Raw genomic sequence first — 9,022 nt, 5'->3', positions numbered from 1 at the left:
GCTGTAGGCTGAGGCGAACTCTTTGGTAATGCCGAACTGAACTCTTGGGCTTTGGGCTGGCCGAGCTGTCACTGCCTATTGGGCTTGTTTAGTACGTACCCCATCATTCATCATACCTTTCGTTGTTCCGGCGTTGATTTTGAATATATCTCCCTCTCATCTATTTGCACCCCTTCTTGCTCATAATAGCACAAAATTAACAACATTTTGACATGCTAATCACAACCTAAATTATAAAATTAATTATGTATAATTATCTCTAGCAATGGTCTGACATCCAAGTGGTGATAATTCGTCGGACAAATATTCACCAGGGGAGAAAAGAGTAATTTTGACGTTTGAATTTGTGGTACAATTGGTTATAGTCACATTTTTTAGAATGATGTGTGACCACAAGCTTTTGACTTATACTTGAGAGAATTTTGATTGAATTGCCATTGAAAAATTGTTTTGGTTACTATAATAGTATGGTTGATTGTGGAATAGGAAAAAAATTTACAAGCTAAATAGGTAGGTTTTTGATAAATTGGTGAAGTGCACTAAAATGCAACAATTTTGTTATTTGATGTCTTTCGGGACAAAGAATTACGGCGGTTGCCTTCGCTAGTGATTTGTAAAGACTATACCAGCGGACGCCTCTTACCCGTCGTGTGCGTATTTATTTATGGAGATGCGTATTTACCCCGTTCGTTAAGCTATTAACGAGATCGCACACAGAAATTAATTCTGATATTTCAGTTTTAGAACTAGATAAGGCTCAAGTTTTAGAAGTGCGCTTCAACCCATACTATAATAGTAGGTTTCTGATGCTTAGAGCATCCGCAGCGGTGCGTCCGTCCGTGCTAGCGGCGCGGCACCGCCTGCTCGGCTTTGGCTCGGTGCTGCTCGATGCATCGAGCACGTCCGTGCTAGCGAGCAGTTAACGTGGCGCGTTCTGATTGGCCAACGGCATTTTCGTTGGAAATTCTTTTTTTTTTAAATCGAAAATAATACCAAAAAAAAAAATCAGATTCCAAAAATATGGCCGTTTTTTTTATACCATTTTTCTAGATTTTTGTTGATTTTTTTAATTCCCAAAATCATCTATAAATACACACATTTATCACCCATTTTTCACATAAAATCATCTCCCATTCATCTCTCATTCATATTTTTTCATACAACTTATCTACATCTTCCTCTCTCACTCAAACCCTCTCAAATGGATTTTACCAATCTCATTGCGGAAGCGGAGCGCAAAGAATAAGAATACTATGAACAATATCGTGTCGCCTATGAAGCCTATGTCACCGCGAATACCCCCGCCCCTCTCCTCGATCAACTAGATCAACTCGCCGCTACATCCATCGTGACCGGAGGGAGCCAACGAAAGGCTCGTTGCCGACTATTTTTCCGACCAACCGCGAGGTCTCCCCAACGCCGAGGTGTGCATACGACGGTGGGCGAGAGGATCAAAACAAGGAACACAATGCGCGATACCCGAGCCCACATTGAGCTACAAGAAGACCTAATCAAACACATTTGGGCGAAATTCGGCCACGAGTAGTGGGTTTTTAATTTTATGAATTTAATTATGTAATTTTTAATTTTTAGGATTTTAATTATGTAATTTTTAAATTTTTTTGTAATTTGTAATAGTATTCATGATATTTTTAATGCATTTTAATTTTGTGGAAATGTTTTTATTTAAATTGAATAATAGAATGGTGCGACCCTTGAGCTTGTCCTTGCGGAAGAGCACGGATGTGAGTGTTGTGCTATTGCCTAAGAGCAGAGAGTAAAAGTGGGTCCGGGCCCACATCCGCGCTCGTTGGCAAGAGCACGGACGGGGATGCTCTTAAACCTTTATAGTTTTTAAATTCCAAATATGATGATGCTTAGCTATAACAAGATAATGCTTACAAGTTCAACAATTAATAGCAAACGAGGCATATCAATTATCAGACCTACATCCTATCATGTTTTAAATACATATTTTTTTTTCATTTTCTACGAATTCCAATCATACCCCAATCATTTAATTGAAAATTTACATAAACGATAATTAGCAAAATATAATTTGTATAAAAACATCAATTTTTAATTTGGTAAAATTAAGTTAATATAAGAACTAATGTATATGATGATTATTTCATATAATTGTATGATCATTAATCACAAGGTAAAATACATTTCCGTAAAAATGAACGTGTTACACGTCAATTGAAAGAATCTTACGTGTAGTAGCTAACAAAAAGCTTTAGTAGTGTACTTAGAAGAAATTAGGTTAAAAAGGAAAAAATGGTTTGTATGTGAGAATTGAATGAAGAAATTATAGATTGTAAAGTCATTCATAGTGGCCTAATTGCAGGCGAATATAGTGGCTAGTTAAGTTGACCTCTTTGATCATATCATATCAAGGATGTTAATGTTGTGTTGTGCCCACAGTCGGTATGGATGTGGAGTCATTGAATTCAAAATTAATTGTTAGGAAATGGGGAAAATGGAGATGGTTTAGAGTAGAGAGTGTTTAAGAGACAAATGCGCACGTTAAAAGCTTACACCAAAATTTCTTTTCTCCCAAAGGATACAGCAAAAAGGAAAGAGTGGAAAGGGGTCATCACTTCTCTCTCTTTCCATCTCTCATCTTTTTTGCCTCTTTTCATCCTACCTCCACGTCCACAAACCCCTCTCTCTCTTTCTCCACCCCTACCCTCCCTCTCCCAATAGCTCTTCAAGTGTCATTTTCTCATATATACTTCACACCAAAGAAACAACCATTCACTTCATCCTTACCTTCTCTCTCTCTCTCTCAATCTCAAATTAATCTCTGCAACTAATCTTCTCAACTCCTCAACAAGCCATCCTCCATATCCACACAAGGCAATTGTTTTGGAAGAGTGAAGAAGATAATGGAGCTGTTTCCGGCGCAGCCAGACCTGTCTCTGCGGATCAGCCCGTTAAACAGCACGACCTCATCCAGCTGGAGAAGAGGGGAAGAAGAAATGGATTTGGGGTTTTGGAAGCGAGCTCTCGAGTCCAGAGCCTCCCTCTCTTCAATCCCAAGCCCGACCTCTCCCTCTCTAATCCACCCAGGCTTTCCGACACCACCGCCGCGACCCACCACCTCCTCCACGGCGGCTTCTCCGGCCGCAGCTAGGTGAGGAGGTGAATTTGCTGAGGCCGATTAGGGGAATTCCGGTGTACCAAAACCCTCCTTCTTTCCCTTCACACCTCATTATCACCATCATCAGCAGCAGCATTTGGAATCATCTTATAATCACATCGCGACCGCTGCGTCGGTGGCGCCCTACACCTCACAAGGCCTCTTGCGATCGCGCTTCCTCTCGAGATTTCCGGCTAAGCGGAGCATGAGGACCCCACGGATGCGCTGGACCACAACCCTACACGCCCGTTTCGTCCACGCTGTTGAGCTCCTCGGCGCCATGAAAGTAACCCTCTTTTTTCTCCTCTCTGAATCAATTTTTAGGGCTATTCTTGTTTGTTTACTCAATAACAAAATCGCATGTTGAATTTGTAGGAGCTACGCCCAAATCAGTTCTCGAACTCATGGATGTCAAAGATCTCACCTTGGCTCACGTTAAATCCCATTTACAGGTGATAAAATACTCTTCCTTTTTTCAATTAAACATCTTTGTGAAATTGAAGAATTTTAGCGATTATTTCATTAAAGTAGAAACGGATAGTGAATATGTCAAAGCACACAAGTTCCAAATTCCGATGATTTACTTGTATGCTGCTAGTTTAGAACTTATAAATTTATTGTTTAGAACTTCAAGCCTTTTTTGTAATTTGTAATTAGCTTTGTTATAGACTACTAGTGTCGTTGTATTTAAATTTTTTGTTTAAGACTTCAAGTTTTTTGTGATTTGTAATTGTTTTAACTTGTAATCTCAATAAAATTGTAATTTTCATCGTGATTTTTTAATTTTATTTACGCACATTTCATAGATAAATAAATAAGAAAATGTAAAAAAAATACGAACCGCCGAACCGGTGGTTTCGACCAAAAACCGGCGGTTTTGAACCGCCCCATGAACCAGCGGTTTTTTTGAACTGGAACCGGAACCGCCGAAACCCTTGGCGGGCCGGTTCCGGTTCATGAAAATGTTTCGGAACCGACGGTTTTTGAACCATGTGCATGTCCGTGTTTCTCTTTCATATTGTGCAGCCCAAGCTTGGCTATTTTGGTGAAGGAATATTGTTTTGTTTTCTTTCCTTTACTGCATGTTTGCAACACTCCAAAATAATGCAGCTATTGATTTATTTATACTTTCTCGTTTCCAAATCTCTCGGCATTTTAAAACTTTGTTCACTCACTCTTCTTCAAGATTTCGAGAGTCGTCTCCGTTGCCACTCACCACTGCGTACGTCTGTCGTTATCTCAGGTTAGTCATTTATTTCATGAGTCAAGTTATTCTATGTTTTTTTGAAATTGGGACTTAGTAAAATAATTGTATTAATTTTTTGGATAATACCCTTTCGACCAATTGGATCACTTTCTCCTATTCGGTCAAATACACCGTTCACAACATCTGTTTTTAAACAGTGTAAGTGGTTCTGAACTAATCCGGTTTAGCCTAGGTAGACTAGAGGAGCGTAAAATGGCTGCTTACTTTGCCAACACTGATGGCTGTCACATGGAAGAATGGATGACCTTAACTTCCATTACTGCCTACACTCGTGTGTAGGCATGCACACGGTTCAAATACCGCCGGTTCCGGTTCGGAACCGGCGGTTCACGGTTCACATTTTCATGAACCAGAATCGGCCCGCCAAGGGTTCCGGTTCAAAAAACCACCGGTTTTTGGCCGAAACCACCGGTTCCGGGCCAGTTCGGTGGTTCGTAATTTTTTTTTTGTATTTTCTTATTTATTTATCTATGAAATGTGCGTAAATAAAATTAAAAAAATCATGATGAAAATTGTAATTTTATTGAGATTACAAGTTACAACAATTACAAATCACAAAAAACTTGAAGTCTTAAATAAAATATTTAAATAAAACGACACTACTAGTCTACAATGAAGCTAATTACAAATTACAAAAAAGACTTGAAGTTCTGAACAATAAATTTATAAGTATATATACTCTTAGTCGGCGAAGGAGATGTTTCTACATAACTAAATTGATGACACCTTTAGCAATTCAACCTTAAATGTTGAGTTTGGTCTAACAATCAATAATTATAGTAGAATTGTCAAAAGTTTCCCGGATTTAGCCTTATAGAGAAATCTACTTAACCGACTAGAGTATATACAAATACAATTATTTAATTGTATTTGCATATTTTAAAGTAGAAACAAATGAAAAAAAAGAAATAAAGGAAAAAAGACTTGAGCTCAACTTAAATTTTGAGGTGCATACGTATCCTCAATGCTCATTTGCATTAGGGAATCAAAGCCCACGTAGTTCTCTTTACCTTACTTACCTATTTGGCTTGCTTGGCCGGCGGTTGACGGTTGGCCTATGATTCATCCCCGGTGAATTCTTCTTATGATTCCTCCTGACGATCATCCCAATCATTTTCTTGTTCTCTGACGTCAGCTTTGGCTCAATCATCAAGTAACATCACGCCTTCCATATTTTTCGTGGAGAGCTTACTTCTTGATTCATCCAACACACGTGATCCAACATTGAAAGCGGACTCGACGACGACAGTGGAAGCCGGAACCGAAAAAATCTCTTTGGCCATTGATGCAAGTATGAGAAAATCTTTCTCGTGTGCTCCCCACCAATCGTCGATTTGGGCGGGAGGAGTAGGACCTTCATCACCAAAGGAAAAGAGTGAATCGAAATATAAATCTAACCCACTTACCATTATTATTGGTGATTAATTATTTCATATTTATTACATACATTTTGTTTATAATTTTAATATAATGATATTATTTCTAATTTGATTTAATTAATTTATAATTTAAATCAATATTTAAAATTATTTTAGTCTGTGCATAGCATATGTATAATATTAGTTAATTATTAATAGTATCCACTAAATATTACTATATAAAAAGTATTGGTAAAAAAAGAGTTTAGGAGTCCTATTTGAATTCGGCGCGAGTTTTAAGAAATGTAAAGGAATATTGGTGAAAAAAGATAGCGGAATGTGGAATCTACTTTTATACGTATATTAATTAGTTTTATAATAAAATGTGAGTTGAAAAATGTTAGTGGAATGTGAGTCTATTACCATTTATGGAATATTCCAATTGAGACTCTTAAAGTGGGACATCCAAAAATGATAAACCGGTACTCTTAAAGTGGGACGGAGGGAGGACATAACTATAATTTATTTTTTTCTTCTTTATTTTTAATTTTCTCACAACTCAAATAAGTAACATAGTTATTATTGTTAGGCTTTTCATAACTAAAGTTTAATGTTACTCCTATACTTTATTTTTATATTTACATAAGTTAATCAAGTTTAATATATTTGATTAATTGTCATTTGGGTTTATACTGAATTATAAATGAAAGTAATTATATTTCTATTATTTTTTAGTCTATCTCTTTCATAGTTACTAAATTTAGTGTACAATATTTATACATTAGTATATAATCAATCCTGAAGTAATGGTTAGTTAAAACGGTCAAATTTTGAAATTGGTATATATTTTTTCAATTGATTAAAATAATTTAGTTTTGTTAGCAAAAAAGAGTAAAATTTGGAAATATAATTTTGAAACTATCAGTATATAATAGGAGTATTAGGATCGATTATATATACTAACACCAAACGGGTAAATTCTAAACCTTATAAACTTATAATAATAGAAGTTTCATTTGGATTAGTGTGTGCATTGTAAAATAAAACTACGAATTGATACTAACATATGCATGTGGCATCGTTTATTTAATACTCCTAAGTCTAAAACAAAAACAAGAAATGATAAAGAAGAAAAAGAATTGTGAAAGATAAAAAAATTGGTTTTTTGAAGAAAACACCGCGTGCTGTGTTACTCTACCGTAGAGGATCCGCTCCCCAAAAGTCCAATGATACATGGTGTTATTTTAAAGTTTTGTTTATATTGTACTAAGAGATTCCATCTCAAGTAAATTGCACTAAGATAATCATGTGATAACTAGTCATCAATCATCCCCTCCAAATAAAACAATTTTCACACTTAATCCTAAATAGATAATTACAGTGGCGGACGCATTATTTTTATACTTGAGGGGGTCCAAATTACATTAACGATAATTGCATATTTTTAGTGTCGATGATTTTAGAAACAACCCGAGACATTACGAAGCTGCGAGAGAGATAAATAGTTTGAGATGCATTTTTCTCCACTTATGTGTTGTTTCGTATTTATCCATTACATTTTCTCTTTTCCAATATATTTTATATTTTGTTTAATTTCTACTCCCTCCGTCCCACAATATGAGTCACTTTTATTGAAGGCACGAGTTTTAAGAAATGTAAAGAATAGTGGGTTGGAAAAGTTAGTGAAATATGAGACCCACTTTTTTATATTGATTTTATAATAAAATATGAGTGAAGTTGGTGGAATATGAGACAGACCAAAATGGCAAAGTGTGACTCTTATTGTGGAACGGATGGAGTATTAGGCCATCCACAACGCTGTCTCTATACCGTCTCTTAAACCGTCTCTTAACTACTATTTGAGCACTATTTGAGGCCCCACTGTCCTTTTTTCCTCCATCTCTTAACTAAGAGACGGAACCTGCAACGCTCCGTCTCTTAACCGTCTCTATACCGTCTCTTAATTACTATTCATTCAATTTAATTTATAATTTTTTTTAAAACCCAATTCAATTTAAACAACACACTTTATTAAAATTAAAACAATATTACAACTTAACATTAAAAAAACGAAGACATAATTAAAATTCTAAAAAATAAAAATGACATAATTTAATCTTCTCCGCCAAAGTTTTCTCAAATGTGCTCAATTAGATCCTCTTGGAGTTGGGTGTGGGCGCTAGAGTCGCGTGTACTTCCGGGAGCGTCGTGGGGTGGTGCGGCTTCCTCCGCCTCTCGTCGTCGATCTTCTTCGAGTGATTGTTCCATTAATTGGCGCATTTGCTCAAAAGGATCCATTTGTTTGTGTTGATTGAAGATGGAAATTGGAGTGATAGAGAGGATTTGAGAGGAATAGATGTGTGTTTGTGTTTGAAATGAGTATGGAATAGAATTATTTATAGAGTAAAAAAATTAAAAATTTAAAAAATGAAAATAAATATTTAACGGTAATATTACCGTTTGAAAAAAAAAATTTTTTTTATTAAAAATCGATTTTTTTTTAAAAAATGAATTATTGCGTCATCAGTGACGACGCCCACTCGCGAGCCAGCGAGTGGCGTCACGCACGCATGGGGACGTGCCACGTGTCCCTGGCGCGTGGCGAGACATCTCGTCTCGTGTCTCGCTGAGACGAGCTACGCGACGAGACGGGCGCGAGCTGGAGACGAGATGGGCGCTGCAATGCGTCTCGCGGGGGTCTCGTCTCTCCGAGACGAGACGCGAGCCCGGCGCGAGACGCGTTGTGGATGGTCTTATGCTTTTACTTCTTTTATTCTAGCATACATTTTTTGCTTTGTTTTGTTATATGTGTGAAAAAATTGCTCACAATTAAAAAATAAAAAAGAAATTCACTAAAGGACCAAAATTAGATATGATGCAAAAAATAGAAAGATATCCGCTAAAGAACCAGAATGAGACATGATGAAACGATTGGGGAGTCGCACACACGACCCAGTTGGTTACATGACCAAATGCAACCAACTGATCTAACTAGTAACTTGTTAAGTAATGTCTAATTATACATAATACATAATATTATAATGATAATTAGGCAGGACAATGAACAGTATTTCATAAATCAAATTTATTATGATATAATTAAACTGTTGTTATGTACATCTATAAATGTAATATTTTGTAGAATAAAATTATTGCTCATATATGTAATGATATTGATAAATTTTTTTGATTCTACATATCAATACCGCTGTCTATAAAATATTTTTCAATTTTACAATATATATTTTTCTA

At 36.2% G+C, this 9,022-nt stretch overlaps 1 pseudogene; it reads left to right on the top strand.

The window, feature by feature from the left end:
* Positions 1-2,567: 2,567 nt before the first annotated feature.
* LOC121790369 lies at positions 2,568-4,691 on the top strand (annotated as a pseudogene).
* Positions 4,692-9,022: the final 4,331 nt, after the last annotated feature.

Source organism: Salvia splendens, unplaced genomic scaffold, assembly GCF_004379255.2.
Source record: "Salvia splendens isolate huo1 unplaced genomic scaffold, SspV2 ctg490, whole genome shotgun sequence".
In the NCBI taxonomy this organism is placed as follows: domain Eukaryota; kingdom Viridiplantae; phylum Streptophyta; class Magnoliopsida; order Lamiales; family Lamiaceae; genus Salvia; species Salvia splendens.
The sequence above is the reverse complement of the archived record's forward strand: the minus strand, read 5'-3'. Positions and strand labels throughout refer to the sequence as shown.